Source organism: Manis pentadactyla, chromosome 4 (genome assembly GCF_030020395.1).
Source record: "Manis pentadactyla isolate mManPen7 chromosome 4, mManPen7.hap1, whole genome shotgun sequence".
Taxonomy (NCBI): domain Eukaryota; kingdom Metazoa; phylum Chordata; class Mammalia; order Pholidota; family Manidae; genus Manis; species Manis pentadactyla.
In genome coordinates this window covers 7,351,073-7,371,770 of record NC_080022.1, presented here as the reverse complement: position 1 = coordinate 7,371,770, position 20,698 = coordinate 7,351,073, and the positions used below count along the sequence as shown (strand labels likewise).

At 38.9% G+C, this 20,698-nt stretch overlaps 1 pseudogene; it reads right to left on the bottom strand.

Annotated features, from left to right (window-relative positions):
* Positions 1–1,609: 1,609 nt before the first annotated feature.
* LOC118932187 (eukaryotic initiation factor 4A-II-like) lies at positions 1,610–3,499 on the bottom strand (annotated as a pseudogene).
* Positions 3,500–20,698: the final 17,199 nt, after the last annotated feature.

Sequence of the window (20,698 nt, the reverse complement as noted above, 5' to 3'; positions counted from 1 at the left end):
GCTCCCCCCTGGGAGATGCCTTTGAAGGAGGGTTGTTGGAATTCAGAAACCCGCAGAACGTAAGCACTCTACTAGCGGTTTTAAAAAATCAGATTTAGATTCAGCTCAACAGAAAAAGTTCACAACTACCCAAAGGGCGGTTCAAGTTAGTACTTGATAAAACATTCGACAATAATATGAGCAATTATCGTGCCAAGCACTATTATTTTATAAGTTGTGAGATGCTTTTTTTATTTGCTTGCAGAAATTGAATTCAATACGATATTGGGTGTAAGAAGGCTTACTTCACATAGACATTAAAACATTCAAATTATTGTCTGCACTAATGACTTGGGAAAAATCTCCATCCCCACTAAGGTCCTCATACTTTCCATCCAATCAACACCTACTGAACATGTCCCATTTATTTAGAATTTAAACCCCATCTATCCGCGAAAGGAAGATTTGACATAGTTTGCATTGCAGCATCACAAGCAATAAAATTATATAGTATTAAAATAGGGGTACAATTAAAAATACTAATAAATAAAAGGCTGCATGGTGGTGTTTGGGGGAAGACTGTATGAATAAGAGGAGCGAATAAAAGAAAAATAATACTGAAAAGCAGAGTCAGGAAATGTGCTACCACCCAGCACAAAACTTAGCTTCCTGAAAGCCCAGACACTACAATGGGTTAATAAACGGAAGCGCATCCGTTCATCAGTAGACAGCAACTTTTTCCCAGGTTGGAGCTCTTTGACAAGTACCATGATAAGCACCATGGAGAGTTACTAAAACCTGGAAGTAGTATTGTTTGCACTTTCAACAGAGCTCAATCTGAAAAGAATTTAAAATTTCATGAAAGGAATGTGTGGTAATCAGCTCTAGACAAATTAAGCAAAAACACACAGAGAAGGATCAATAGAGGCAGATAAGGCTGTTTTAGGTTTCAAGGCCAAAATAGCCTATTCTGCCTAAGACTTTTGCCCCTCTGATAGATGAAGTCACTCTGGAGGGACATTCAGTTTCTCAGGTTACAGATTTTGTACAAAGGCACATTTTAAAAGCCGTAAGAACTAGACAAATTGAATTCCACGACGGTCCAGTAAGGTTATCCCTGGAATGCAAGAAAAGAAAAACATCAAAAGAGCTATTGATGTGATACAAACAGTCACACTACTACAACTAATAAGGTTTCTGGATATAAGATCAATATACAAAAATCCAAAGTGTTCCTTTTTGTTAGGAATAACCCATTAGAAAAAGTGATTTTAAATGATCCCATTAAGAATAGAAATAAAACTGTTAAACGTTTAAGGATAAGTCACCACTGGGGATGAGCAAGACCTTTATGGAAAAAATTACACAACTGCCCTGATGGAATACCTTAAAGAAGACCTAAATAGATGAAGAGATGTTCTTTATTTCTAGACGTAAAGAAAATGTTATAAAGATGTCAATTCTTTCCCAGTTAATCTATAAACAATATAATTTCAATGAATATTTCAACACGATTTTTCATGGAATTTGACAAAGTGATGGTGAAATTCAAGTGGTAAATATATGCCATGCCCATTAAAAAAATTGCTAGAACAAAGCCAAAATTATCCACAGCAGTTTAAAAAAAAAATTTTTTTTAAGTGAATATACAATTTATTTAACATTCAAACTTCATTAAGACATGTGCAATATGGCAATTTTACTGGGGGATTTAAACCCTGCCTAAGATATGATTGCTTGCTGGGGTTTAGCAACAGGGTCCAGTTCACACTTAGCACTAATTAAATACTTTATTGAATAAATACAATACCAAACAAAATGCATTCAAATGCTTTCTAAAAAAAATAAATTTTAAAGGCCTTTCTATTCAAGGCTAATAACAATAAAGGTATATATGCTAGTTTAACATAATTGGCTGATTTTATACAGCACTTATATCTTTTAGTCCACAAGTATATTATTAAATGATAGAGAACATCTAATACAACCATTTCTACAGAACTAGGAAATAAATTTATAAGAAAGAAAGATTTTACAGACCCCATCTTTTATACCCAACCCCAACAGTCTAACTCTAAAGAGGATAAAGCCAATGACTTTCCTCACAAGAGCTCACGACTAAAGTCACTTCGCTATCAAAATCTGTATTTCTGATCCATTATGAGCATTGAGACAAGACTCAAATATTCCCAAAGAAAGAAGCACAGTGCCACATTGTGATTGCCTGTTCAGCAACAGTGAGCACTGCATTCAGAACTCTCATCCCAGAGATTAAATAAGGTCAGCCACATTCATTGGCATTTCCTCCATAGTAGTATTGTAGAAAGTCTCAATGTCACTGTAGAATCCTGTTTCCTTCAGTAACAAAGTTTACAGCCACACCTTTCTTCCCAAATCGATCCCCTCTGCCAATTCTGTGAATATAGTTTTCACGATTGGTAGGTAGATTATAGTTTATAACCAATGAAACTTGTTGCACATCAATCCCATGAGCCAACAAGTCAGTAGTGATCAGAACATGGCTTGAACCTGATCGGAATTCCCTCATGATAACATCTCTTTCCTTCTGGTCCATGTCACCGTGCAAAGCAGAAACTGTGAAGTCCCTGGCATGCATTTTCCCAGTGAGCCAGTCCACCTTGCGCCTTGTATTGAGAAAAATAACAGCCTGAGTAATTGTCAGTGCCTCATACAAGTCACAAAGTGTATCCAACTTCCATTCTTCTCTTTCAACATTAATATAAAACTGTTTGATTCCTTCAAGGTCAATTCTTCCTTTTTCACCAGAATTCAAATTGGATCTCTCATGAATTTTTTGGTCACTTCTAACACATCAGTTGGCATTGTGGCAGAAAGCAACACAACCTGAATACTTGCATTTAATTTTTGGAAAATCTCATAGATTTGATCCTTAAAACCTCGGCTCAACATTTCATCAGCTTCATCCAAAACAAACATTTTGACCCATTTTGGAGAAAGGTATCTTCTATTTAACATATCAGACACTCTCCCTGGTGTACCAACAACAGTATGTGGTGCTTCAGCCTGCAGCTTTTGCATTTCATTTCGAACATTGGTTCCACCAATGCAAGCATGACAAGTTGCTCCCATATAATCTCCAAGTGCCAGAATTACCTTTTGGATCTGTTGAGCCAGTTCTCTGGTGGGGGCCAATACTAGTGCTTGGGTCTCCTTGAACTCAATCTCCAATTGTTGCAGGATGGAAATAGCAAATGTGGCTGTCTTGCCAGTACCTGACTGAGCTTGAGCAATCACATCATACCCTTTAATACAAGGAATAATAGCTCTCTGCTGAATAGCTGAAGGCTTCTCAAAACCGTAAGCATAGATGCCCCGAAGAAGAGACTCCTTTAAATTCATATCATCAGAGTTATCAACAATTTCATTCCAGTTGCTCTCAATGACACCATCGGGGTCCATTCCCTCTGGGCCTCCATGTTCTCTGTTATAATCCACAGAACCACCAGACATGATCCAAAGAACCGCTCAGCGCCCGACTGGAAAGGTCCACAGCAGTTTTGAAGAATGAGATATGGGGACTTGCCCATAAGTTAGCAAGATTTCTATACAAATTAGAATTTATTGTACAAATTAGATTCTGTTGCTTTGGCACAAGAGTATGCAAATACAGAAATGAAACAGAGTCCAGAAACAGATCACATATGCATGTGAATATAACATATGACAGCGTTGACATTACAAATCAGTGGGGAAATTATAAATTATAAATGACAATAAATAATGTTAGAATAATTGTTGAACCATATGGTAAAAAATCTGATCCTTCTATCATACCACATAAAAAATAAATTTCAGGTGGATTAAAAACCTAGATCAGACAAGCAAAGCTTTAAACTACTTCTATGATCCCTTAAGATAAAGAAAAATACTTTAAAACAACAAACTAAAAACACTAATCACAAAAGACATTTATTTAACTACAATAATAATTTGTTTTAAATCCACTTCCATACAATAAAAGGTACCATGAAACAAAGCAAACAACAAAACAAATATATTTACAACACAGGTCACGAGCAAAGTATTCAGAATATATAAAGAAATCCAATCCATTAACAATAATATAAATCAATATGAAAAATACAGACAACCTAATGGAAAAAGAAAATGTCCAGAAGACTATGAGCAGGCAATTCACAGAGGAAGATATGAAAAGACTCAACTCACTGGAAATGAGATACCATGCCACATCCATTGAACTGCCAGAAATGGAAAGTCTGGTAACACCCAGTGATGTGAATGAAATGGTGTAACCATTTTGGAAGATTTGTTTGCAACTGGACAAATGGAAGATGAAAGCCCCCTAACACACCAATTCTAGTGCATACTCTGGGGAACTCTTGCATAGGTAGATTAGGAAACACACACAAGAATGGTCTTTGCAACATTGTAATAGGAAAAAATTGAAATGTCCATCAACAAGATGAGATATCATCCTATAATGGACTGCTATGCAGCAGTTAAAAAGGCATGCTCTGGAGCTGTGTTTAACAACACATCTGTAGCAGTCAGGACCCAGTTAGGAAATAGAAACCATGGTATTTATTATACAGGAAATTTAATAGAAGAATGGGTTATCCAGATGTCACAAGGCTTGAAGAGAAAGAAAGGAGAATGGATGATAACTCAGAGACTAGAAACTGCAAGAAGGTGCTACACCCCTACCATTGGAGACAAAAAAAGGAGGAGAAGCTGGGATACCCCAGAAGGGGCCAGGACTAATGCTGAGGCATAGAGGAGAGGCTGCTGCATCAGGAGAATGCACCAGAAGGAGGGGAAGAGCAAAAGTGAGAGAAAAACTTAAGATTTCTCTCCCCATCTCAATACCTCCTACCGGCAGGACCCAAAGGAAACCACCAGGCAAAGGAGCTTGAGAAACAGACTTCAGAAGGCAGGTACAGGGCTGAGAAACAATATGTAAATAGTTAACACAATAACTGTATCTCAAAAACATTAAGTTGAGCAAAAAATAATAACAGGAGGATTGTTGGAATTCAGAAACCCGCAGAACGTAAAGTTATCCGCAGAACATAACATAATTAACTGTATCTCAAAAACACTTAAGTTGAACAAAAAATAATAGCAAGAGGTACAGAATAATAGGTGCAGTATAATAATCCATTTATATGTAAATTTTGAAAACATGCAGAACTTTAAACTGTTTAAGGCAACATTCAGGTATCGTCAAGGAGGAAAACATGTATGGTAATGATAATCAATAAATTCAGGATAGAGATTCCCTGTACGAGAGGTAAAAAAAAGCAAAACATAGGAAGTTACAACTGTATTTTAATATTTTATTTCCTGGAAAAAAATGACACAAGGGTGGAAATGTTAGTAGAATCAGGTTGTGGTACCATTATGTTAGTCTGTATACTTCACTGTCCATTAAAAAATATTTCATCATTTAAAAATGGTATTTGTATAATGACATACCAGCTGTGATCCCATCAGTAACCCTCTGCAGGCTGGGTCAGCAGCTGGGTCAGAGAGGCTGCGGCCTACCCGCAGCAGCTGGGCCAGGCATGTGGGCCTGAGCGGTTGGGAGAGCATTAACCATAATCCTTTCTCTGACCTGGTTTGAAGATGCACTGGTCTCACCACCTGCACTGTGTAAAGGCCACCATCTTGGCCAGTCGTCCTTCCTGACTCAGAGCCCATATTCATTCAAAACTGCCACATGCTGCCACTTGCACTGACAAAAATGTAGGAAGAGCCTGTTTTCATTTCTGGGAGAATTAAGACTGCCATCTGCTGCAGGACTATCCATGCCCAGTAAAGAAAATTTTGTTCCGAGTATTTTAACCAAGATCAGGTAACATGTACTTAGGTCTTGGATCGTGTTGCACATTTAAAAATAGAAACTGCTTATATTTTTGGACCTGGGAGGCTATCCTGTTGAAGCCATAAAATATCTGTTGTTTTATACAAAGTCCTTGTAAATATTAATTCATTAATGTCTATTTGATACATGTGTACAGATTGTATTAAATAACAGCAGTATGGAGCTCGAGACACATTAATAAATGCTCTGTTTTTTTCAGTGACTACTAAACAGAATGCAATTTGGTTTAATTCATTAATATTAATATACAGTGACACCACGTATGCTGAGATTATTTGGGATCGGAGAATCAAAACTGGAAGATACTTTAGAACTGGTTAGTCCGCCAGGTCAAGAACTGGTGAGCACAGCAAGCCTGTGGTTTGCTGAGCACTGACTTTTGTCTGGTGGTTTCAACTACCCAAAATCCAGAAAGAAGGAAGAGAAAATCAGCAAAAACAGATGTTACAAAACTCATGCATCTAACCCACTGGAAAGTTCCTCAAGCCTGCATCCAGTGTCTCTTTGCTTACATTTCACCTCTAATTCTAATAAGCTAAGCTGCCTGAATTCTTAGCTCATGAGAGTAGGAACAAAATGGAAATGGGGGAGTGCAGTGCTAGAAAATATGAGACTCACACCAGCAGAGACTAAAATTTTTAAAAGCATATGTAAGATCTCAAAAAACATAGCTATCTGACAACATTTGGATCTCAACAACTCCTGGCTATTTCTGAAAACCAAACGAATACAAAATCTGAATTCCGACACTGTCAAGAATGGTCAAAATCAAGCTACAGGCTACAAACACTATTCTAGAAGGGTAATTCCAAAAATTTGTTGAGTAAAGGGCAAAGGTGACACCTTTGAAAAGAAGTTTCTAGGCTTCTAGACAGCCTTGAAAAGAAAAAGAAGTCTCTGCCTGGACCACATTTTCTAAAGTCCCTACAGGGAGTAGGAAAATTAATCAGTGTCATTTTTTCCCCTTTTTCTCCAAAGCTCAATTATATTTAAATCAATACCAGTTGAACAGTAATATATACATCACACCGCAAGTTAGCACAGTTGCTGAACTCACCCTGGCTCTGAGAACCACACAGTAAATACTGAATAATCCATGCAAAAGTAATGAATCAAGAACCCAAACACTGATGTTTTTGTAAAAACTGAAAGAATGGGAAATGTTTATTTCATGCATTCTCTTAGTTCTCAATGACTAGTGCAAGATTTTGTTGTCCTTTTTTGTTTTTATTTTTTATTTTAAAGATCTATTTGGCTTTATGCAAAGATTCATGAATCAGGCAGCATCCCACCTAGCAAATAGAAGGGAGTGCCCAAGAATTTGTTTTAATCAGCTATTGGCTCTTTGCAAACACAGTCAGCTATAATCAGTGTGTCTGGCTGTTTCCCCTGGCCATGACTGGGTAATCTATCTCAGCCAGATAAGAATGCTCTGTGTAGATTTCCCTCTTCTAAATTGCAGTTTATGCATAATTTTTTGGTAATGGGCATTTTTACTAATTAGGAACAACCTTGCCTCAATTAACTTTGGTCTTAAAGCCATGATTAAAGAAACCAAATTGTTTCTGTGAATTGCTGTGCCAGTGACAGATGGCCCTGGAATACACGGGCAGAGGATGGTGCCTGAGATGGGCTTCCTACAGCTCCAGCGAGAGTCTAGCCGCCCAGAGGGGTCCTTGGGGATGTTCCAGGCAGAGGAGAATTCTGGGAGCACAGGGCCCGCAGTTGAATAGTGCTCAGTGGAGTCGTATCTCAGATGACCCCATTATTGCCACCATTCCCAAATCCCCAGTCTGTGGAGACTACCGTGAAGCTGGCCCCAAAGCTCCAGCTCTCAGACAGCACCTCCTGGGAATTGCACTTTTTACTCTTGCTTAGAGCACAGCCACTTGAAAAGAAATGAATATGTAATTCATGCTCAGAGAAAGCATACTGGAAAGAGGGAGTAGAGAGGAATCAGGAGCACCAGCTTTTACAGTCAGACTGTTTGGATCTAATTCTGTAACTTGCTCTGTGCCCTTGAGCACATAACCCACAGTCTGCTCTTCTCTAAAATGGGAGTGAAGATACCACCTGATTCTCTCTTCACATTGTGAGAATCAAACGAGGCTGAGAGCGTAAAGCACAGACTTTGCTGCACTGTCATATTCATAGTAATAACGCCATGGTCTCCTCAGTAAGGGAACTCCCTAATTCTTTATTCTCTCTCTCCCTCTCCTGTCGTCCTTCCCTTTGGTTTCCCTGTCTGTAGGTGTAATCAATCTGCTTCATCCTAGCAGCGGGGTCATGGGCACGTCAATGTCTCTAGACTTGAGTCTTTGATCTATAATATGAGGCGGTTCGAATAGATGGATTTTAAGGTATGTTCAGGTTCTAATACTTACTTAGCATTCTACACTTACTGGATTTTTCTCTTTCTCTCCAGACAGAGGAAGAATTTAAATAGATGATGGCGATGATAGTGATGAGAGTAGCGGTGTTTATTGACCATTTACTGTAAACCAAGAACTATCCTAAGCCCTCCACATTGTCTCATTTTATACTTGAAAGAGTCCTATTAAATAGGCCCTCTTACTGTTGCAAATTGACATGTAAAGAAACTCAGGTGTAGAGGCTGATTTATGGCCCCCCAATGATACCAGGTCCTAATCCCCAGAACCTGTAAATACCACCTTATAAGGAAACAGGGTCTTCATAGATGTTAATTAAGGATTTTTAAATGGGGAAATTATCCTGGATTATCAATGGGCCCTAAATGCAATCATGTGCATTCTTATAAGAGGGAGGTGGGACTGCACAGCTAGAGGTGGAGAAGGCAGTGTGACCGAGGAGGCAGAGGCTGGAGGGAGGCAGCCAAAGCCGAGGAGCAGCGGCAGCCTCCAGCAGCTGGAAGAGGCCAGGGACAGATTCTGCCCTGGAGCCTCTGGATGGAGCCCAGCCTGGTCAACACTTTCATTTTTTTTGCCTAATGATACCAGTTTTGGGCTTCTGGCCTCCAGAAATGTGAGTGAATAAAATTCTGTTGTTGTAAATCACCCAGCTTATTGTAGCAGCAGCCACAGAAAACTTACACACATTTTGTGGTTTATTCACTACCACTGTCAGTAAATGGCGGTGGAACCAGGATTCAAATCCATGAGCATGTGGCTCCCAACCCCAGGCTCTTCAGCACTGCAGGATATGCTCCTTATAATACATAAAACAAACAGAAACTGACCAAGAAATAACTAACAAAAAAACATCGGGTGTTCCATCAATAGCAAGATAGCATTCTAAGTGCATCCAACCAGCTTTATTCTCTCTACTGCAAACATCTCAGGTTTAGAAGCACTACTTTAAAAGTTCATTCTCCCACATATTTCATATCACAATTAGGTCATACCTGCATCACTGCCAAGAATGAGTGCACTTCAATGAGAAGATACAATTTGTAAAAAAAGAAACAACTATATATTTAGTTTATAGCTAAAGAGATTACTTGGCAACAATTTCAGGCTCTTAGTCCACTCTTGGCAATCAGAGAAACAGAAGCTGCTTATCTTTTTAAAAGATTTCCTTTCTTCCCCATCAAGCTGGACTCTGTCTTCAATTTTCTCAAAAGGAAAATGAGTAAGGACTAAGAACTTGGTGTTGTTTTTTTTTTTTTTTTAAGAACTTGGTTTTTATTGCCCTCACTTGCTAACTTCTGACTGTTTGAGTTCCCAGAAAAGTTGACTAATGGGAAAATTGGGATTTGGAGTTTGAATTTAATCCTAGTCTACAAATGAGCCCAAATTTTCCTCTGTAGTAACGGAAACTTCAGTTCAAACTCTTAATACTCATTAAACCTTAGAGTTTGTACTCTGAGCCTATTACAGTCACCAGGGCATGTCCCCCAATCCACCAGCTTTATGCATCTTTTCTCCCTGTTCCCCCTTTTGGGCCACTTAAATAAACATGAACGGTTTTGAGATAAGTGGTCATAACTTCAGGATGGTCTGCAATGCTCTAAATGAAATGTTCTCACCCCAGATTTGTGGGCACAATGCAGTAAGCATGGAGAGAGCTGAGGATGAGGCCCCCTTGGCTGCCCTAGTACTTCTCAATCATCCTAAAGAAATGAACTGGAAAAGAAAAATGTTTCCACCTCACTGACAGCCTCAGCAGGTTGGTTTGAAAGATGATAAAGACAGCATTCTAAGGCCAGGCATCTCCGAGGAAGAGCTAAGCATTTAGATCTGTAATACTGATATAAAAGCTGACTCTGTGTTTATAGCTAAAAGTTAACCCTATTTATTTGTAATGTGCCTTTCTTTATAAGAGCTCAAAGTTGTTGTTAAAGCCATTGCATCAGCAATTTCCTTCCACCCATGTAATGTTGACAGGTAACATGCTCATTTTGTAAAGAGACTGAAAGGTACAGAAATAATCTCTAGAGGCTATAAACACACTAGTAAAGTGAACGGACAGACCTGGTGACCACATGAGCTTTGACAGCCAACCAACCAACCCTCTCCCTCCCTATCTCCTTCCCCACCCATACCTGCACCCATGTTTCCACACACACACACACTCTGCCCCAAGAGCTTCCAGGTAGCACAGTGTTGGAGATCCCGTGTATTTTTTAACCACAGTTCAGCCTGCCTGTCCACATTCTTCACTGCAGTTAGTGGCAATTTATCCAACATGCTTAGCTTTCAACAAAACAGCATCAATAATTTAAACCACCATAAACGTGTTACACAGTGCAACAGGACAACAGATTTAAGGGAGACGGTCTCCTGAGATCAGCACCCCACAGCTCCTTCACCTACCCCAGCCTCCCATGGGGTTTGGAAATGACTGAAGCAAAGCCCTAGCCCCCGTTTTCTGGTTCTTTGGTTAAATAACTCGGAAGAGTTCTTCACAGCCTTGGCAAGCAGGGAGAAATGAGCATCCCAAAGTGTCTTCCATGAGCAGCCGTGTAGTCGCAGGCAAGGAACGTAAGCGCCCTGGACTTCAGTGCCTTCACCTGCAGAATAAGATGGAGAATAATACCTACCACAAGGCTATCGGGTGGGTTAGATGAGGCTGTAACCTCCAGCCAGGGAGAGGCCAGAATAGAGAGGGAGGCAGATGAGTCTGAGAAACTATATAAAACCTAAGAGATCCATGAGGGGCCAGAGATGGCTGGGCACTGGGACGGGGGTAATGGCAGCTCGGAACCGAATGGGGCATGCTTGTGGGTGGAGGCGAGGCCAGGATGGGCTGTTGAGTCAGCTTTATCCCCTCCCTCTCCACACTGCCTGGGGTGATCACTGCTTGGCTCTGCATCACAGGTGCAGGGGCTACTTCGGGGAGGCACGGATGCCTTGCTGTGGGAGGCGCAGACAGCACGCACTGGGGGACAGCCTGACTTCATTCCTTCTCCTCCATTCTCTAAGGACCAGACGATCACAACCAAGGTAAAAGGCTCTCAGAAAACAACAGTGCTGGGGAAGGTTTGTTAAAGGGCAGGGTGACCTGTAGGGATGGCAAATGGGGACTTTAGGACACCTTTAATTTAATGGCACCAGTTCTGAGACATGCCTTCTTCAATACTAGTGCACACTTCACCACGACAGCACAAACTAGGGCTGATCTTTAGACTCAAGCAGTACATATTACTATTAACCAGACAGGTAGTTTATATAATGCCCAGGGGAGTGTGAGCTCGTGAGAAAATAACTACACGTCTGAGGAGCAAAACAGCTATAATATAAATCAGAGACAATAAACTGAACAATTTACATCAGAGGAAGCAAAATTAATGGACAAGATACAACAAAAACTTCAAATCAGCATAATAAACAACCTCAAAGAGAGGCCACTGGTAACAAGGAACAGAATAAGCCGCTTTTAAAAAAAATTAATTGGAGATACAACTTTCCATAGGCAAACGCATACAAAGAAGGAGTTAGTGAAGGAACAGATCAGATTGAGGAATTCAAGCAGAAGACATCAAGAAGGGACACAGAGAAACATTTAAAAATATACATAGAGGGAAATGGCATTATAGGTTATAATGCTGAATCACTGAATTATGCAGTGTAGTGACTTGGAAAATTGGCATCTCAAATGTAGAGAAATAGTGAGTGGGGAAGTTACTAAAACCAGGAAAAGATATTACAAGAAAAAAACACTACAAACCAATATCCCTTAGGATGCAAGACACGGATGTAAAAATTCTTCAAATTTATACCAAGTTGAATCAAACAATATATAAAAAGAATAATACATGATATCTTGGGGTTTCTCCCAGGATTTCAAGGTTTGTTTAACATTCAAAAATCAATCAGTGTAATTCACCATATTAACAGCCTGAAATAAAAAACTATTATTGACATCTCAATAGGTGCAGAAAATGCATTTGAAAAAAATCCAAAATCCAAAATTCAACCTCAAATGGACCTTGAAACAGAATCAAGAATGTCGATGGCCACATCATCTATAACAGTCCCAAACTGGAAACAACCTAAGGGTCCATCAACAGGTAAAAATTTTTTTGATATATTTATACAATGAAATATATATAGCAATGGAAATGAATGAATCATTAGTAATGTGGCAATAGACTATACTTTTTTTTTTTTTAGTGGTTTAAAACAACACCCATTTATTACCTCACAGTTCTGTAAGTTTTGGGTATAATTTGTTAGAGCAATGGGGAACTAATACACAGAGCTTTATCCTCAAGGCCCCTTTGTTGCCCTCCCACATTCTGTATCTAGTCCATCAGAACATTTTATTGCTTCACATAGTATGTGCAGAATCTGACCATATCTTACCATCTCCACCGCTACCATGTGGCCCATCATCTCGGCTTCCACACCGGCAGTACCTCAGTCTGTTCTTTTTCTTTTTTTATTGAAGTATTGTTGATAATCTTTTTTTTATTAAGGTACCATTGATTAACAATCTTATGAAGGTTTCAGATGGAAAACATTGTGGTTACTACATTCACTCATATTATCAAGTCCCCCCCCCCACCCCATTGCAGTCACTGTCCATCAGCATAGTAAAATGCTATAGTCAATACTTGTCTTCTCTGTGCTGCACTGCCTTCCCCGTGCCCCCCACTACATTATGTGTGCTGATCATAATGCCCCTTAATCCCCTTCTCCCTCCCTCTCCACCCACCCTCCCCACCCCCCTTACCCCTTTCCCTTTGGTAACCACTAGTCCCTTCTTGGAGTCTGTGAGCTGCTGCTGTTTTGTCCCTTCAGTTTTGCTTTGTTGTTAAACTCCACAAATGAGTGAATATAATCTTATATTGGCTTCAAATATACAACAAGTGGTTCAACAGTTACCCGTATTATTAAATCCTCACCCCTTCTAGTTACTATCTGTCAACATAGAAATATGTTACAGAATCATTGGCTATATTCTCCATACTGGACTATACTCATTCTTATGATATAATATATCAAGAAAGAAAAGTCAGATTTAAATATAAATATATTAATAACATTTCAAAATAGGCAAATTTAAACTATAGTGTTTAGGGATATATACGTAAGTGACAAAACCATAAAGAAAAGTAAGGAAGTGATATCCATGGATATCAGCATAATGCTTACCCGTGAGTGGGTTTGGAGGGTGGGTTTGGGAGCAAGAACTAAATGGGCTTCTGTGACCCTGGAAATATTCTGTTTCCTTGCCTGAATGGTAGATTTCTAATACTTCATGAAGTTGTATATCTATGTTTTATGTATTTTTCTTAATAGGTATAATACTTCATAATAAGAAAGTAGGGGGCTAAAGAAAAATATACCAAGAAAATATCAACCTAACCAATACCAGAGTAGCAATTTCAATATTAGATAAGATAGAAATGAATATGAAGACCTTCATAAGAGAGAAAAAGATGGCAAAAGGAAAAATAATCAAGAAAATATAATACTTATATCTCCTGTACAACATAACCTCAAAAAATAGAAAGTAACTATTGGAATAGAGACTTTATCATACAATATTGGAAATAAGTAGATCAACCAGAAACCAGACAAAAAAGGGAGGCAAACATAGAGATTTCAGTAACACAACCAATAAGCCAGAATTAATCAATACGTGTGGAGTTTGTATTTGATAAACAGAGAATACATATTGAGATACATGGAACAGTTACAAAATTTACCCTGTACAAGGCCACAGGGCAGCCTTGATAGATTCCCAAGAATCAACATCATTTTGACAACTGTCCTCAGAGCACAATGCAATGAAATGAGAAACAGATTTTAAATGGATTTAAATATAACTGTAGATGTGTGTATAGAAAATTTTTAAATACTATTAAATAACATTTGAAAATAAAATCATAAAGGGGACCCTAAAGGACATAGAAATGAATATCAATAAAACACTATGTCAAAATTGGTGGAATATAGTTAAAACAGTACTGCAGGAAAATTTATAATTTTAAATATATCAGAAACTAAGAGAAAGTTTATGCGTTCGACTCAAGAAACTAGAAAAAGAACAAAAGTAAACCCAAAGAACAAAAAGAGAGGGAAGAAGAGGTTAAGAACAAAGAATACAATAAATCAAATTAACCCAATCAAAAGTTCTTGTCCGGATAGTGGTTACTTGCAGTAACTTGCAAGGGAATGGTACCTGGAAGAGAGGAGCAGGGGCTCTGGGCTCAGGTGACGTTTTTTTGGTCAGGTGCTGATTGCATGGTGTGTCCATGAAAGGTCCTTTTGCTGTATACTTAGGATGTGTACACTTCTTTGTAGGAATATAATGCTTCAATAAGAAATACACTAGCTGGTTCTTTGAAAAAAGATTGATAAGGTAGAGAAATATCAGACAAGAATAATAAAGAAAAGAGATGTAACTAAATACAATTCATAATGAAAAGGAAAATATAGATATAACAACACATAATAACATAATAAAAGAGTATTATATTCAACTCTTTATCTACAATAACTATTATAAAGAAAAGTCAAGAGTTCCTAAAGTCTCCCTACTGCCTCAAACTGTATCCCACACCAAAACCTCCTAGGTTTAGATTGTTTTATAAAGTTCTACCAGTATTTCAAAGTATATGCGATCCCTTTTATCTGCAAGTTATCCCAGAAAAATAAAAAAGGAGAAAGATTAAATGCCATCATCTCAGTGGGTCTTGCTGGTCCATCCCAAATAAAACTGCAACTCCCTTACCTCACTCTTCCCTGTTTTATTTTTCTCCTTAGCATATACCACCATCCACCATAATGTATATCTTAATTATTTGTCTTGTGTATTGTCTGGCTCCTCTCAAGAGAAATTCCATGATGATAGGAATTTTGTATTCCAGCACTTGGAACAATGTTTGGCACAGAATGGTTCTCAATTAATGTTTTAAATATTTACTCAATGAATAAAACATCCTCAATTTATGAAGCTAGTAAAATCTTTAATTCCGAACTGGATGTGAATGAAATGTAGAAAATGAAAGCATGAGTGGGTACATTTCACCTTTGCTCATGAGAACAGAAATCCTAAATAAGGTAATAACTAGTTGAAACTAATCATACAGGAATGTAAGTAAGAATGGTTTAAAAAAATTTTTTTTAAGTTCTAAGAGTATAATTCTCAGCAATAATAGTCAAAGGGTGAAAATCACATGAGTTGAAGAACAAGTCCTTGGTCATTTTCGACATCTATTTAACATAGAAATTTTCTTAAAATAAAAAATAGAACACCATAACTTGATAAAACTATCTCCCATAAACCTACAATTGTCACATGCCTTAGAAAATCTTTGTATGCATTCACATTTAGTTCTGGAGCAAGACAAAGATGCCTAGTATGACTTTTTTTGTTTAACAGAGTACTGCAAGCCCTTGCCAATGTAATAAGAGAAGAAAAAGAAATGGTATAGATATTGGAAAGGAAGAGACAAAACTGTCTTTATTTGCAGATGACACATTCTTCTATAGAGAAAGCCTATCAGAATCCCATAATTAATAGAAATAATAAAATTTCTGAAAGATTGCTGGATATCGGATAAACCTCAAAAGAATCATATCTCTACACCAATAATATCCAACTAAAATGTGTAATAGACAAAATATCTTTTGTAATAGCAATAAACACTGTAAAATAATCAGGAAGTAACCTAACAAATGCACAAAACCATTACAGAGAAAACTTTAAACCTTTATAGTGAGGTTTTAAAAACAAAACAAAAGATATTTACTATGCTCATAGATAAGAAAATTTACGATTTGTGAAGTTTAAGGATGATTCCCAAATTAATCTCTCTTTTCCAGACCTCTGCCATGAACCCCAGGCTCAAATATTCAATTATATTTCACATGGCCACTCAGATTACCAAATTATTGTCAATTTAAAATGAACAAAATGAAGAAACTGAATTCTCTTACCCCCAAATTACTCTTCTTTCAGCCTTCCCCATGGCAGTATATAGCTACTCCATCTCTCAAGTCGTTCAAGTCAAAAATTTTGGGGCCAAATTTACTCCTTTTCTTTCTCTCATTCTCCACATCCAATCAATCGGCAAATCCTTTTCACTCTACCTCCTAAATATTTTCAGCATCTCCACAAAAACCACTGCTCCTATTGCCCTGGCCTAAGCTTGCATCAGTCTTTCCTGAATTGCTGCAAAGCCTTCCAGTTGGTCTCCCCATTTCTGTTTCTACTCCTGCCCACCCCCTTTCAATGTGTTCTCTATAGTAGCCAGAGTTGATAACATGAAATGAATGCCAGGTGATGCCACTCTGTGACTCACTCCTTCCAACAGCAATCACTCTCACTCAGCATGGTCTTTGCCATGTCCTACCATGTGTAGCCATCATCTCCATATGTCTGTTTCTTTAACCTCATCTACTGCTCATAGCTTTATACACTTCCCTCCAGCACATGGGCCTCCTTGCTATTCCTCAAACATACCAGCACTCCGTGGAAGGGTCTGCATTTGCTGTTTCCACTTCCTGAACCATGCTCCCAACAGCTTTTTGCAGCCCTTCCTCCATTACTTTCTTCTCGTTTAAGCAGTACTTTTCCAGAACTTCCTTGACCACCCCTCAAAAGAGAGTCTCATACATTGCTGGTGAAAAGTCATTGGTACACCACCAAAGGAGGGCAAATTAGCAACACATAGCAACATCAAAATCGTATGTACTCTTTGATCTTCTAATTCTACAGTTCAGAATTTATCTTAACATATATTTGCACACATACAAAGTGACATATTTACAAGGTTGTTCACTGCAGGACGGTTTGAGGTAGCTTGTATTGCAATCACCCAAAGTTCTATCAATAGACAACTTGGTAGTAATAGAATATATGAGCTGCTGGAAGAAAATAATGGATTCCAAGGTATATTTTACATGAAAAAAAGCAAGGTTCAGGATAGTATAGAACTACCATTTCTCTTGAAAAAGAAAACTGATAACTGGACGACAGGAATTAGAAGGAAAAGTAGTCCTCTCAATATTCTTTAGCTTTTCTTGCATATTGAACTATGTGTACATATTTCCTATGCAAAAGATTTTTAAAAATTAAAGCCCTAAAACCACATCTATAGTTTTGAAACCTGAGAGAGCTTAGTTACTATACCATACTGAGAATAAATGAAATACCACCAAAAAGTACACATTAAAATGGTTCATTGTATATTATGTGAACTTTACCTCAAAAATCCATAGAGAGATAAATATAACAATATGAAAACTCAAATTTCTATTTAAAAAAGGGAGTTCACAACAAAGCTATCAGAGAAATAACAGATTGGAAGAAGATATTCCCAACATCTAAAGCTGACTTGAGAGTAAGTTCTAGAAAATACAAAAGAATGCTTGTAAGTCAACAAAACAACTACAAAAAAGGACAAGAAAACAAATAAATATTGTCAATTTACAGGAGGGTGAAGAAACCTGTGTGGCTGATTCTATTTTCTAAGCTGGTAACAAAGTCTTCCATCTACATTATTCTTAGAACGTGACATTAACATTCCCCCCATTGAGAGGTGGGGTCTATTATGTTCCCTCCCCTTAAACCTGGGCAGGCCTGTGACTGCAGCAGAAATAACACTGTATGACTTCTGAGGTTGCTAGGTCATAAAAGACCAGCTTCGGCCTGGTCCTTCAGGGGTGCTAGCTCTTAGGACCTGGTCACCATGCTCTATGCGGAAGCCAAGAAGCCCCTGAGAGGCCATGTGTAGGTGTTTCAGCCAAGAGCCCCCGCTGAGGTCCCAGCCAACAGCCAATGTGAAGGAGCAAGCCCTTCAGTTGACTCCAGCCTCAGTCACTGTATGTTTGTGGCTGCCTGGGGGTCCCTGAGTGAGAACTGCCTTCCAAGCTCAGTTCAGCCCGGAGCCATGATAGACGATGAAGTAATAGCTGTTGTTTTAAGACATTACATTTGGGTTATCTGTTTAGCAGCAAGATTTCTGTTCTTGAAGTGGGAGTGGCTATAACAACCCTAAAACACATGAGGCATTGTCTTAGGGACTGAATGGAGGGCAGAAGACAGTGCATTCGGGGGACTTTAGAGGCCTACTGGGCATCAGAGAAGGTTTAAAGGAAAGTGAGTAGATGTTACAGCAGCTGGAGGAAGGGTGACCTTTTTATGTAGTGGTGGAAATTTTGGCAACACTCTAGTCTGTGGTAATGTGGAAAGGGGGAAATGTGCCTAGTGAACTCAGTGATCTAGGTCACAATATTTCAAAGCAGGATGATGAAAATGTCACTTGGCTTTTTCTCATTGCCTGTGGAAACATTGCTTATGGGCATAAATCAAATAGAGAGAACTGTCAGGGAAAACATCTACAGATGAGGCCAAGAACATCACTGTAGAACCCTTTGTTAAGACCTCAGAAAGATTTAAGGGTTTCACAGGAAATCCCAAATAGAAAAGAGTTTATCTTGAAGAGACTTGTGGTTGTGGCTTTTGTTAAACAGAGAAGATTCATAGAAAACCCACAAAATTATAAGAGACTTGTTCTGAGGAAAATACCTCCCACTTAAACAAAAAGGAATGGAGAAAGTACAATAAAAGACTTTTGAACCCACCTTTTTATGAGTGGGAACCAATCTGGAAAGAGTACTTAATTGCAATCCAGTTTTCTTATGGAAAAGGAAGAAAAGATTCAGAGGCAAAAACTAAGAGCCCAGAGTGTGGAGCTGAGAGCCCAGTAAACAAGTCACAGGCTATAGGATTGATCCCTGAATGAGGATCTGGCAACACATGCCTGGCCGGATTTCAAAATTACTATGGACCAGCACCTCCAACTTTTTGAACAGGAGCATCTATGTTTCTTTTTGTTTTTTTTAATCATTAATCTACAATTACATGAGGAACATTATGTTTACTAGACTCCCCCCTTCACCAAGTCCCCCCAACATACTCCATTAGTCACTGTCCATCAACATAGTATGATGCTGTAAAATCACTACTTGTCTTCTCTGTGTTGCACAGCCCTCCCCGTGCCCACTCCCACATTATACATGCTAATCTTAATGTCCCCTTTCTTCCCCCCCTTCCCACCCATCCTCCCCAGTCCCTTTCCCATTGGTAACTGTTAGTCCTTTCTTGGGTTCTGTGATTCTGCTGCTGTTTTGTTCCTTCAGTTTTTCCTTTGTTCTTATATTCCACATGAGTGAAATTATTTGGTACTTGTCTTTCTCACATCTGTTTTTTTAAATGCCTGTCACATCATTTTAATGTGTGTGTATGTGTGTGCGCAGATAACCTGTGTCTTTACTTCACACATCTTTAGCCAGAGAAATGGCACTCAGGGACTGTACCCAAAGAATCCCCCTCTGAGGAGACCATTCCTCACCTAGGTGTGATTTGGATGATGAGAACCTGGGCTTCAAGCTTATGCCATAATGGGATGAAACCTGGGAATCTTTGGGGAAGGGATGAATGTATTTTGCATATAGGAACATTGTAGATTGTTGCCAGAAGGGGAACGTGGCAGATCTTATTTTGCAAGATGGCCAGAACAGTACCTCCCATCCTGGATAAACTTCTCATGGCGTGATGCTAACATCCTTCCCATCAGGGGATGGGTTCTATCTTCCTTTCCCTATTTCCAGGTGGGCTTATGACTAAAACAGAAGTGACACCATGTAACTTCCAAACCAACATCACAAGAGGCAATACAATTCCTGTCTGGCTCTCTTAAATGCTTACTCCCAGGACCTTTAGCACTCTGGAGATAAAATCGCTGTTATTGTATTACACCACTAAATTTTGGGGTGATTTGGTTATGTAGCAATAGATAACTGGAGAAAACGCAAAGAGAAGGAAGAGAAACGAACAGCAAAAGTGGGTGAATGAGTTGCAATTTTAAATGGGGTGGACAGGAAGGAGTCATGTAAATATTTGAATGAAAACCTAAAGCAAATCAAGGAGTGACCATGTGGTTCACTGTGGGAACAGGATTCCTTGCAGAGGGAGTAACAAGTACAAGGGCCCTCACAGGGGTGGTGAGCATGCCTACTGCCTAAGCAGGGCAAGGAGACCAGGATGGCTTCGTGGTTGGAGTATGTGGTGGTTGGAGTATATGGTCAGAGAGATAATGGAGTGGGAGCATATTGCTTTCTAAACTATTGCAAGACCTACTTTATTCTAAGGGGTTTGAGAAGCCATTGCAAGGTTTTGGGCACGGAAGTGATATGATCTGAGTTACGCTGTTACAAGACCATTCCAGCTGCTATACTGAGAAAGGAGACCATGGGAGAAACAGGGAAGCCCGTTATGATGCTACTGTGATAATCCAGGGAACTGCTAACAGTGACTCAGACTAGTCCCAGCAGTGGACCGCTGTGAGGTGGTTGGATTCTGGGTATGTTTTGTAGGCAGAACTGAGAGATCTGT